The sequence below is a fragment of the Nannospalax galili genome, unplaced genomic scaffold, assembly GCF_000622305.1.
Source record: "Nannospalax galili isolate Female #2095 unplaced genomic scaffold, S.galili_v1.0 scaffold667, whole genome shotgun sequence".
Taxonomy (NCBI): Eukaryota; Metazoa; Chordata; class Mammalia; order Rodentia; family Spalacidae; genus Nannospalax; species Nannospalax galili.
The window spans coordinates 2,552,476-2,563,475 of NW_008358387.1; the positions used below are offsets into that span (position 1 = coordinate 2,552,476).

General features: G+C 43.7%; 1 pseudogene; it reads right to left on the minus strand.

Moving 5' to 3' along the window:
- Positions 1-1,076: 1,076 nt before the first annotated feature.
- LOC115068180 lies at positions 1,077-8,636 on the minus strand (annotated as a pseudogene).
- Between the last annotated feature and the right edge of the window lie 2,364 nt (positions 8,637-11,000).

An 11,000-nucleotide genomic window follows, 5' to 3' on the forward strand; every position in this document is an offset into this window, starting at 1 on the left:
CTTATTTTATTTTTAATACAATTTGTATTGCCCACATGTGCATGGGGGTGGGACCAAGCATTGGGCAACCAACCAATAGCCACACCTCTCCCAGTGGCCACCAACTGCCAATAGCTCCTCATGGGTGGGCCTCTTGAACCCATCCCTCATCCATGTTGGACTGTTGATTGGCTTGAGCTTGTACAAGTCTTGTCCAGGTAACTATAGCTGCAAGGAGTTCATGAGTGCAATGGCTATGCCATGTCCTGAAGACAGCACTTCACAGTGCTCTCCTCCCTCCTTCCACCCTCTTCCCACAATGCTCCCTGAGCCGTGGTGGAGTCTGTGATTCTTGAGAAGATGCAGACAGCATAACAATCTCCTTTATTGAATGTCTACAAGGCTTTAGTTGTCTTAATGTTTTGTCCCTTTTCTAGATCTGGAAATTGAGGCCCAGGGAGGGATGTCTATTGTGCTTAAAGTTCATTCATGCGGTGCCAGGTGCCAGCTGTGATGTTAAGAGGGCTGCCTCCTGGGAGCCAGTGTCCTTTCAGGCACTTCCTGCTGGGGTTTGCATTTTATTAAAGCACTTTAACACATGGGAACAGACTTGGTGAATGTAGCATTCTGTGGAGAAGTCTTCCAACCCTGATTTTTAGAGAGGGGGGAAACAGGGAATTTCCAACACTTTTTTTTTTTTTCTTGTGACATGAAGCTGACCTTTAAAGCATCAGTCTACATGGTAAAACTAAACAAAACAATTTTTATCTGAACATTCACAGGAATAAGCACTGACTCTGGAACGAAAGGAAAAGCTCTACTTCATTTTCTCCAGGGTGTGAGACCTCTCTGTTCCCTCTGCCTTAGGGAAGCAGCACTGATGTCTACATGAACCCATTCCACCTATGAATGTGGTTCCCCCTGAACCTGTGTTGGGGTTTCATTGTTGGTGGCTTAGAAGAAAGCATCATGGCCTTCACTCCAGGTCCTGCTATCTGTCTGTGGAATAAATATGTTTTTTTTCACCTCCCTCCCTCCATCTCTCCCTCCCTCCCTTTCTACTTCCACTTTCTTTTTAAAAAAATTTTAAAGCAATTTTATGGCTTGAGTACACAAGACAAATTTATGTCACTATAGTGGACAGCAGAGGCTGTGGCCGACTCATTTTTCCATTTGAGTGTGAGGACCTTCTTGGTCTTCTAATAATAAGCCAATTGGTGAATTTGGCTTTCTAACAGAATCAGGTAGAATTTAGCACCTTTATCCTTTCTGTTCCTCTCAAGATGCTTGCAAACAGCAACTGCTTTCTTAATGAAACAGTAAGATCCCCAGGAAGATCAAGAGCAAGTTTCAGAATTTTATTGCCAGTGAATGTGACACCCTCAGGATCACACTGATTGTGGGAGAGTTAGGCTTTTCTTGTCCTTGTTGTCAATCCTTCATGTTGTCAGATGTCAACTTTAGTCAAGTGGGGACACTGAGGTGGTAGGGCAGAGCCAACTGGGGCAGGTCCTTTCCAGGAACATGCAAGCAAACCACGATGGCGGCTGTTTGGCAGTGGAGCTCTTTCGTTTCTTTTGTGTGTGTGTGTGCGTGTGTGTGCGGTATGTGTGAGTGTTCATGGATATGGGGTGTGCATGTGTGATATGAGTGAGTGTACATGGATGTGGGCACTCATGTCATGGTGCATATGTGGAATCAGAGGACAGCGTTTAGATGTAGGTCCTTGCTTTCCCAGCCTGCCTGGAAATCTCTTTGCCATTGCATAGGCCAGGCTAGCTCATCCAGAAGTTCCCAGCCCATGACTCCCATTTCCTGTAGGCCTGCTGGATTACAGATTCATTGATATTTAAAGTGGATTCTGGGGATCCAAACTCAGGATGTCAGGTTTCAGTGGCAAGTATTTTTATTCACTGAACCATCTCACCAACCTTCTATTTTTTTGAGACAGGATCTTGAAATGTACCCTTGGTTCAAGCCCTGGTTGGCCTTGAACTTGTTATGTTTACCAGGTTGCCCTTAAACTTGCAGCCATCCTTCTGCCTCAGCCTCCCAAGTACTGGGATTTCAGGGGCGCACCACACAGTTGGCTATGTTTTATTTTATAACTGAACTTATTTTTGTATATAAGCAATGAGCTTATTGCAATTAATTTTGGAAATATAAAGAAAACTTAAATTATTAAAAATTAAAATTGTAGACTGATCCTATTTTTTGTGCATTTTATACAAAACATCTTATTCACCATTTTTTTGTGTGTGTGTCTGTTTGAAGACACGGTCTCCTTGAAGCTACTGCTGGCCTAGAACTCACTATGGAGACCAGGCTGGCCTCCATCTCATAGAGATCAGTTCACCTCTGCCTCCCAAGTGCAGGGACTAAAGGTGTGTGCTACCGGGTCTGGCTTCTTAATCATCTTTTACCCCCTCCTCCATCTGCATCCCCATATGTACCCCCCCACCGACTTCATGTATTCTGTTATATATGTTAAGGCCTGTTGAATCAAATTAGTATACCCAGATGTCCCTCAGTGCAAGTTCATCCACTGGAGTCTAGTCCACCTATCTAGAGTTTCTCCCTTAAAGATGATCAACTCTCCCTCAACCAGCAGTAATCGGCTGCCAATAGTTCTTTGGCTAAGGTTGGGGCCTGCTGCCCATTTCCCCAGTTCTATGCTGGGTTTTTGTCTGATTGAGTTTGCATGGGTCTTGTGTATGCTGACACCATTGCTGTAGGTTCGTATGAGCATGGTCCCTGGAGCCTGTAAAACTCAGTTTCCTTATGGTCATATGTAGCTTTACTGATTATATGTTTTATTATTTGGAATATGAGCAATTTAGAAAACCAAGATGAAAAAAATTACTCTTAAACAACTCATAGATTACTATTTTGGGTTCTTTTTCTTTCAAGGTAGTTTTCACGTACTGACACTGTTTTTGTTACTTAGGATTTTATCATAAGCATCTTTATATTTTGTAGCTTGTTTTGCATTTAAATGGCTGTATGTGTTGTGTGTGGAGTGGCCACACATTTTGAACTCGGGCTCCTGTGACCTGGAGGATGTTCCTCTGACCCTGTGATGACAAGCCATGGACCTGTCTCCTTCCCACGCTCTGCAAAGAAGCCACTCCCCTTCCCCCTTCCAGCCAATTGGTTGGCCATAGCCGCTTGCAGGGGAGGGGCTAAGGGTATAAAAGCTGGGAAAACCTTGAGCCTGGGCTCTGGCCATTTTGTAAGGCTCTCTGGAACCACTGACTTATGTCAGGGTGTGGACTTTCAAACACAGCCAGAATGGGGTGGGGGAGGGCGCCCGTTTGTCTGGAAGTAAACCTGCACCCCAAGCTCAGTTAGCAACTCCAATAAATTCGTTAAAATTCTTCAAACTGGGGTTTGGAGAATTTTTTCCTCAGATTGTCTCAAGGACTGTGGGAGGAGCGGATTGGATGCCATGTGTACCTCCCAGCAGTGACTTTGACTTATTGCTCCTAATTCCCAACTTTGTCTACATACCTACCTACCTACCTACCTATTTATCTGTGGTGGTTTGAATGAAAAATGCCCTCATAGGCTCAGGCATTTGAGTACTTAGTCTGCAGCAGGTGGTGGTATTTGGGGAGGTGACAGAACTTTTAGGAGGTACAGCCTTGTTTGAAGATGTATGCCACTTTCTACATGCCGCTCAGCTTTCTACATGTACTTGAAGATGTATCTTTCAGCTTCCTGCTTCTGTCACCATGTCTCCCCACCATGATGGACTCTTATCCCTTAGGAACCTTAATCCCAAATGAACTTTCTTCCATAAGTTGCTGTTGATCATAGTGTTTTATTACAGCAACAAAAGGTAATGAATATTCTCTCTCTCTCTCTCTCTCTCTCTCTCTCTCTCTCTCTCTCTCTCTCTCTCTGCTCTATCTGCATGTAAAAGCCACAAAAATGCCCCTATTTCCTTTTAAAAATATTCTTTGGCAATTTCTTATATGCATACATTAATCACATCCATTCCAAACTCTCCCTTCTCATTCCGCTTTGTTTTCCTTTCTCTGGGCATTTTTGGCACAAACTTTTTAAAATTATTTTGTTTATTATTATTTCATATGTATAAGTGTATTCCCTGCATGTAGGTAGGTGCACCTGTGTCAATACACCTGTGTTGTGCAATGCCCTTGGAGGACAGAAGAGGCCGTTGGATCCCCTGGAACTGGAGTTATGGACAGTTGTTAGCTGCCATGTGGGTGCTGGGATTTGAACCTGGGTCTTCTGTGAGAACAGTCAGTTACTTAACCGCTGAGCAATTTCTCCAGTCCCAGATTGTTTACTTTTTAAAGTGTTGGAAGAATGGGTGATTATGGGCTGGTTGGTCTTCTTAACCATCACCTGGATCCAGGGAGCCCCCCTCCCATAGATGTGGCATGAGCTCTGTAGGTCATGTTCCTTGCCCCTCTGTATTGTCTCATTTGATCCACATGTGCGCTGGTTAGTTTTTGTCAACTTGACACAAACTAGACACACCTGGAAAGAGGGAGCCTCAATTGAAGAATTTCCTTCGGTGGGATTACCCTGTAACTCTGTCTATGAGGTATTTTCTTAATTGCTAATTGATGTAGGAGGGGCAAGTACCTCCCAGTTGATTGTGGGAGGTACTATCCCTAGGCAGGTGGGTCTGGGCTATATTAAGAGAGGTAGCTGAACAGGCCAGGCAAACAAGCCAGCAAGCAGCGGTTCTCCATGACCTCTGTCTGCTTCAGTTCCTGCTTCCGGGTTCCTGCTTTGAGTTCCCGCCTTGGTTTCCCTCGATGATGAACTTAATCTGTAAGTCAAAAAGATTCTTTCTTCCCCAACTTGGTTTTGGTCAGTGTTTTAGCACAGCAGTGGAAAGCAAACCAGAACATGTAATCTCAGTGGAGCAGACAATAACATTATTAGTAGTATTGTTACTATTGTTGTCATTAAGGAGCTGCAGTGACCATCCGGGGACTTCCAACCCAGTAGGTTGAAAGGGCTGTCTATGGGATTCCATGCAGCCCCAAAGGCCAAGGTCTCTGGCTCGGTGCAAAACAATGATTCAGGCAGCAGGAACACAGAAATATCATCAAGCAAAAACATTCAACCCATAGAAGATCAAGTTAAAGTGGTATATCAGCAGGAAACAGATGGCACCCTTGAATTAGGATAACTCAAGTCAGTTTCATAAAGAAACTATTTACAAAGGCGTGGGCAGAGTGTAGGGAAACCGCAAAGCACAGCGTTGAACCTCAGATTAGTAACAGTTGGCTGGTTACCACCCCTAGGCCCTTGAGGCAGATGAGGGGGTGGGTTCCGGGAAGTGGGGAAAGCAGCAAGATTCAGGGGAGGACTGCCTTATTGACGCTCAGGTCTTTGGCAGTGGGATGCAGCCATCTCTGGGGAACTCCCTGAGAGGAAACCTTGAGAATGCTCCAACCTCACTCTGAACTTGCTCTCCTTTTTCTGAAGAAAGTAGCCTTTCAGGGCTCTCCCTTACGTGACTAAAAGCAGGAACTTCTGAGGAACCAGAGCCGCCATAAAGCCTCTCTCCCTGGGAAGTTTTATGGCTGTGGGGAAGATGGAGAGTTGCCTGAGATGGATCTGTGCAAACAAATCTTGCTACATAGCCCTCATCTCCATCACTTTTCCATATATTCAGTCTCCCACATTCATTAGGAAGCCTAAAACTCCCTTTCCTTTATGTTATTTTTTTACATGGGTAGTCTTTGTGGAGGTGTCCTAAAACTTTCAAGCCTAGCCACTTCTAGGGATTTCTTTCTTATCTGTGAACCCCAGTCCTGTTGACACACGAAATGTTTAGCAGATGCCAGTAAAATGCAGTTGGTCTAGTTTGCCGGTGTCTACCTCCTCACACTGTTAATCTTCATTTTGATGTGTACTTTGTAAGCCTGCTAGTGTCAGGAGGGAGATGCAGCCCTGCATTGCTGTCCAGCAGAAACAGGAACATCCCTTGACCCTTAGGGACCTGAACTCAGGTCAAGTTGTGTGCTTGATAGTGCCAGAGGAAAGAATTTCAGGACTAGTCAGAGTGGGGCGAGGTTAATGTGTTTATTAAGTAGAGATAAAGACGATGCCTGCTTTAGATGTAAGCATGGGCGTGAGGTGCACTTAAGAAAAGGATACCTAGCAATAGTTCTGCTTAACAATGCACATCTGTGCAGGCTTCTCAAGAGAGTGCCCCTAAGTCTCCTAACATTAAATCTCTATGTACGATTTTGTGGTGTCTGAAGTTTATATTGCTCAAAAGATGCAATTTGTAAATAGTTTCAAAAATTAAGCAAAGTTTAAAAATTAAGTAAATTTAAAAAATGAAAACTTATGTGACATATTCTCTTGAATTTCCTTTTTTTGGTAAATGAAATTGGAGGGTGATTTTATGAAGTATATTGTTCAGGTTTCTGCATGAGGGAGAAATGCTGATACAGCTTAAGCTCAAAGGTCACCGACATTGTGGCCCTAAGCAAATGTAGTCCATTTGTTTTTATTTTTTATTATTGTGTGTTTGTGTGTGTGTGTGTGTGTGTGTGTGTGTGTGTGTAGTGAGTGAGATGGTAAATGTGTGGAACTCAGAGGTCAGCTCTCCTTTTACTATGTGAGTTCTGGGGATTGAACTCAGATCCTCACGCTTGACAGCAAGCACTTTTACCCGATGAGTCACCTTGCAAGCACCAACTTGTTTTTAATATCTTTCTCTGAGATATCTTTTGGAACAGGGAATATTGTCTTTGTAGGCAACATTGATTTTTTTTGGTCAGTTGTGTCGAAGTTTCTGACTTTCAGATAGCAGGAAATGTGATCAAGTTTCTAGTGAGGGGCTCCTTTCCCTTCCCCTCCCCTCCATTTCCCACGTTTTTCTGCTATCTCGCTTCTCTTGAACCAAACGAGCAGAGGAAAGTTCTCCTCCCTAGAAGGTGGGGATAGGTGGAGAAGAAATAAAGATGGAGATGAATTCAAAGCCAGCTTCCATGGGGCTCTTTCTCCCCATGTTCTTCTGTCAGCCAAAATCACTGATTCCATGTCAGAGAGTCCTGCTTTGTAACACAGGGCTTATGACTTCCATCTTGATGACTTCCAAGTATAGACCATTGGCTGACCCACGTAGGATGGCTGCTGCTTCCTGTTTTTTTTTTTTTTCCAGAAGAGTGGCAGAGAGCATAGACAACCTTTCTTTAGAAAGCTGTATCTTAACACACCCAGGACAGGCTAGTCCTGCAAATTCTCTCAGGTCTGTTCAGCTTAATCCTTCCTGTCAAATGTTGTATGTCCTGCTAACCAGAGCCATGTATTATTACCACTAAACAATATTTTCAGAATTTGCAGTTTCTGAAATCCCCTGGCCCGTGGATTGAGATCTTTATCAAAGTAGATTTCTGTTGGTCTATTTCAATCTTCTTCAGGGTGACATTTCCCATAGCCCACCCCAGAGGCTTTTATGAATATCACTGCCAACATGAGTTAATAGGAACAGCTCCAGAAGCACTTCAGATGACATTTTAGCAGTCAAATAGTCTAGAAACCTAGCACATCTGGTTCAGAAAAAAACACTTTGTGAGAACAGTATAGATGGGAAGGCATATAGATTCACCAGGTGAGAACATTCATAAGAACGTGGTATAGGGATTCATTTAGGGCATAGTTGTACATGGTTGTGCATCCATGAGCCTTTCCTTTTTCCTTATAAATGGTATCCCAATAATGTTTGGAGAGTAGGCAAGTCACATACATGAGAGGAGGTGAAATTCCTCAGCTCTTGGAGTGACTCATCTGTCCATCCAGGCTTGGTGACTTTATCCTTTACTGGTGATTGGATTCCTAGGGCTATATGCTGTGATTCTGACCAGTAGGTGTAAGAAGTTTGCTGCAGGTATTTCTCGCTTAGGTTGCTGCTAAAAGGAATCACTTGGGAAGAAGTAGGGTCCTTTTTGGACTGGGGCAGCAGGGTGCTGATGTGCAGGAACTAGGTCTCATGCCGAGAATGGGAGAGTACAAAGATGTTTGTACCATTAGTGCGTTAAGCAACTCAGTCCTGTGCTACCTCCCATCTTAACCTTTGAAGCCTGCAGACACAGAAAGCTTGGGTCTTCATGCATGTTACTGAGGCATGAAAAATTCAGGACTTGGAGGAATGGAGATGGGCAGTTGATGGTTTAACACATTATTTTCTTATTTTGTTGATCAAAAAGTAGTAGGCATGCAAAAATTCAACCAAAATGGAAGTGCTAAGAATAGAAACTAGAAGTCCATAATCTACCTCTTGATCACACATACCAATGTGCTATTAAAAAAAAGATGGATCAGGGTAGACAATCCTAAGTGTAAAACTTGGTCTTTTGTGTAAATACACATGGATTTATCAGCTCTTAAATAAGTAGTAACTCTTCAATATCTTAGTGGTTTACTCCAACAGAGGTGGTATTTTAAAAACAAAATGATCCATAGGTAACTGCATGAACCCTTGGCCTCCACCTTCAGTCACTCAGGGAAAACTGGCACTGCGAAGGACATGGGATTTGGGGTCACCACACCGTAGCTCTGAGATTGTGGGAAGTTATTCAAATCATACGACTGCAGTTGTTTCATCTCTATGAAAAGAGATAAGAAAACCTACTTTTGCAGGGCATGGCGTTGTACATGGCGCAGCATCTGACATATAGGGGCAGGAAGATCACAAATATGAGGTAAGCTTGGTATAATGTAAGACCCTATCTCAAAGGAAACAAACAAGCTGGATACGGTGGTACATGCCTGTAATCCCAGGCTGTATGAAGTTGAAATAGGAGAATCAAAATGAGTTCAAGACCAGCCCCCGAAACATAATCCCTATCTTGAAAAATCAAATCAAACCAAGCCCTCCCCCGAACCAAAAGGCAAAGAAACAAAACAACAAAACCCCACAAACAATAAACAAATCTCTTGAAGTTATTAATGGTTATAAACAATGTATTAAAGCATCCCTCACCCCAAATAATTATTCATTGAACAACAGCTATTGTTTAGGAAGAGCGGTTGTCTACATGAAATTATATGGCTATCTGGTTTTCCTTGCTGTGGACACAATGGCCCAAATGCAAGTATACTTATTAGTCTAAGATAATGTCTTGAAATTAGGAAGTAATTGCTCCCCAAATGCAGCAAAAGAGCCCATGGAAAAAATCTAAATCCACCTTTATGTCAGCCTTGAAATATATACATGTAACCTCCATTTCATGGGAGGATGCCTGCAGACAAAATTTGAGCAATTTATCACATAAGCTGGAGAAAGATATCACTTATATTAAGATCTCAACAGGCTGGAGTGAAGGGCTAAATTAAATAAGATGAACTGTTTTATGGAACATTGTAAAATTTATCTATTGTGTTCCACTCCTTTTTCTTGCTGCACAACAGAGAATGGGAGAAACCACAGGCTTCTATGTGGCGGAAGTTTAGTGTGAAGCCATCGTGCAATCTAGCTGCCTAAATGAGTAAAGCAATCCTCACCCTTTTAAAGAGAAGTAGGAAAGTCAAGAGGAGGAGGTGCTAACTCTGCTTAGTTTGTGTCCACAGACCACATGCTCTCACAGTAGGATGGTAGGCGCCTGACGTGCAGGCTAGGCAGCTGTTACTCCTCAACCACATTCCACAGAGCATAGAGGTAGCCTTTGAATGCCTCTCTGCACCTTGGTACTTAAGTCATTGAGGTGTTTTTGAATGGAGTTGTCATGCAAGATGTTGGAGGCCAAGGGACTGCAGGCCCCTCCCATCATGTCCATCTAAGGGGCATGTCATGCTTTGCCATGTGGTCCAACCTTTTACCAGCCACAAAAGTGTGGCCAAGGATCCAATCTAGAGGCTGCTTTCAAGAGCTTTCTCTAAACCAAGACAAGGGTGCACACTCTGATTTGCTTTTAGGAATTTGAACTGGGAAGACGATGGCAAATCAGGCAGTGGGTAGCAAATCCAGGAGCTGAAAGGTTCACAGAGGGAGGCCATGCTGTTGCAGAGGCCAAAGGAAGAAGTAAGGACACATAAGAAACCACCGGAAACGAGAATGAGGAAGTAGGAATTGTTAGCGGCAGGGGAGCAGACCCAGTTGAAGAGCGGAGAGCTGGGCATGCAGTCCTGCTGCTGAGGAACTGGCAGCATCCTTGTGCTCTTGGTAGAGATACAGATGCTTTGTTGTCTCTGCTTTTCCCAAGAGGCTTCATCAGATCTTGAACTTGAGGTTCCTGTTACGTCCACCATAAAAACACCTCTTAAGGCTTGCGGTATCCTGAGGGAGCACTTGTTCCTTGGAACTCCCTTACAGAGCCTGCTCAAAGTTCCATATTGATGAACTAGAGCAGGTCCCCGGGAGATAGATTAGGAGGACATGGAGGCCCTGGAGCTCACACTGAAGGGGTGTTAAAAGGAATGAGGATGTTTTTGTGGAGCAGTGCTTCTCAGAGTGAGATCCCCAAATGTAGCAGTGGCATCTGTGAGCTGCAAATTTCTTTCTCTCTCTCTCTCTCTCTCTTTTTTTTTGATTTATTTATTTTTGTTTTATGTGTATGTTTTGCCAGCACATACTTAATTGCACCTGTGGGTACAATAGCTGTGGAAGCCAGAAGAGGGCATCAGATCCCCTGGAACTGGAGTTATTGATGGTTGTTAGCTGCCATATGGATTCTGGGAACCAAATCCAGGTCCTCTGTAAGAGCAACTAGTACTCTTAACTGTGGAGCCATCTCTCCAGCCCAGGGAGCTGTAAATTTCTAGGTTGTATCCCAGACTTAGTGGATCAGAAATTCAGGGGGTGAGTTCAGCACTGTGTGGTTCTTTCCACAAGCTCTTCTCATCTGATGCATGCTCAAGTTCTCCTCTAGAGAGGAGAAGACATAGGTAGAACATGAATGTGGAGGGAAGGCCTTTAGCAAAAGACCAGGAAATGGTGCTGGTTCCCATGAGGAATTTACATAAGCATGGCGAGGAATCCCAAACTGCCAGCCAAGGACCGCTGTAACCTAGCACCACGGAGA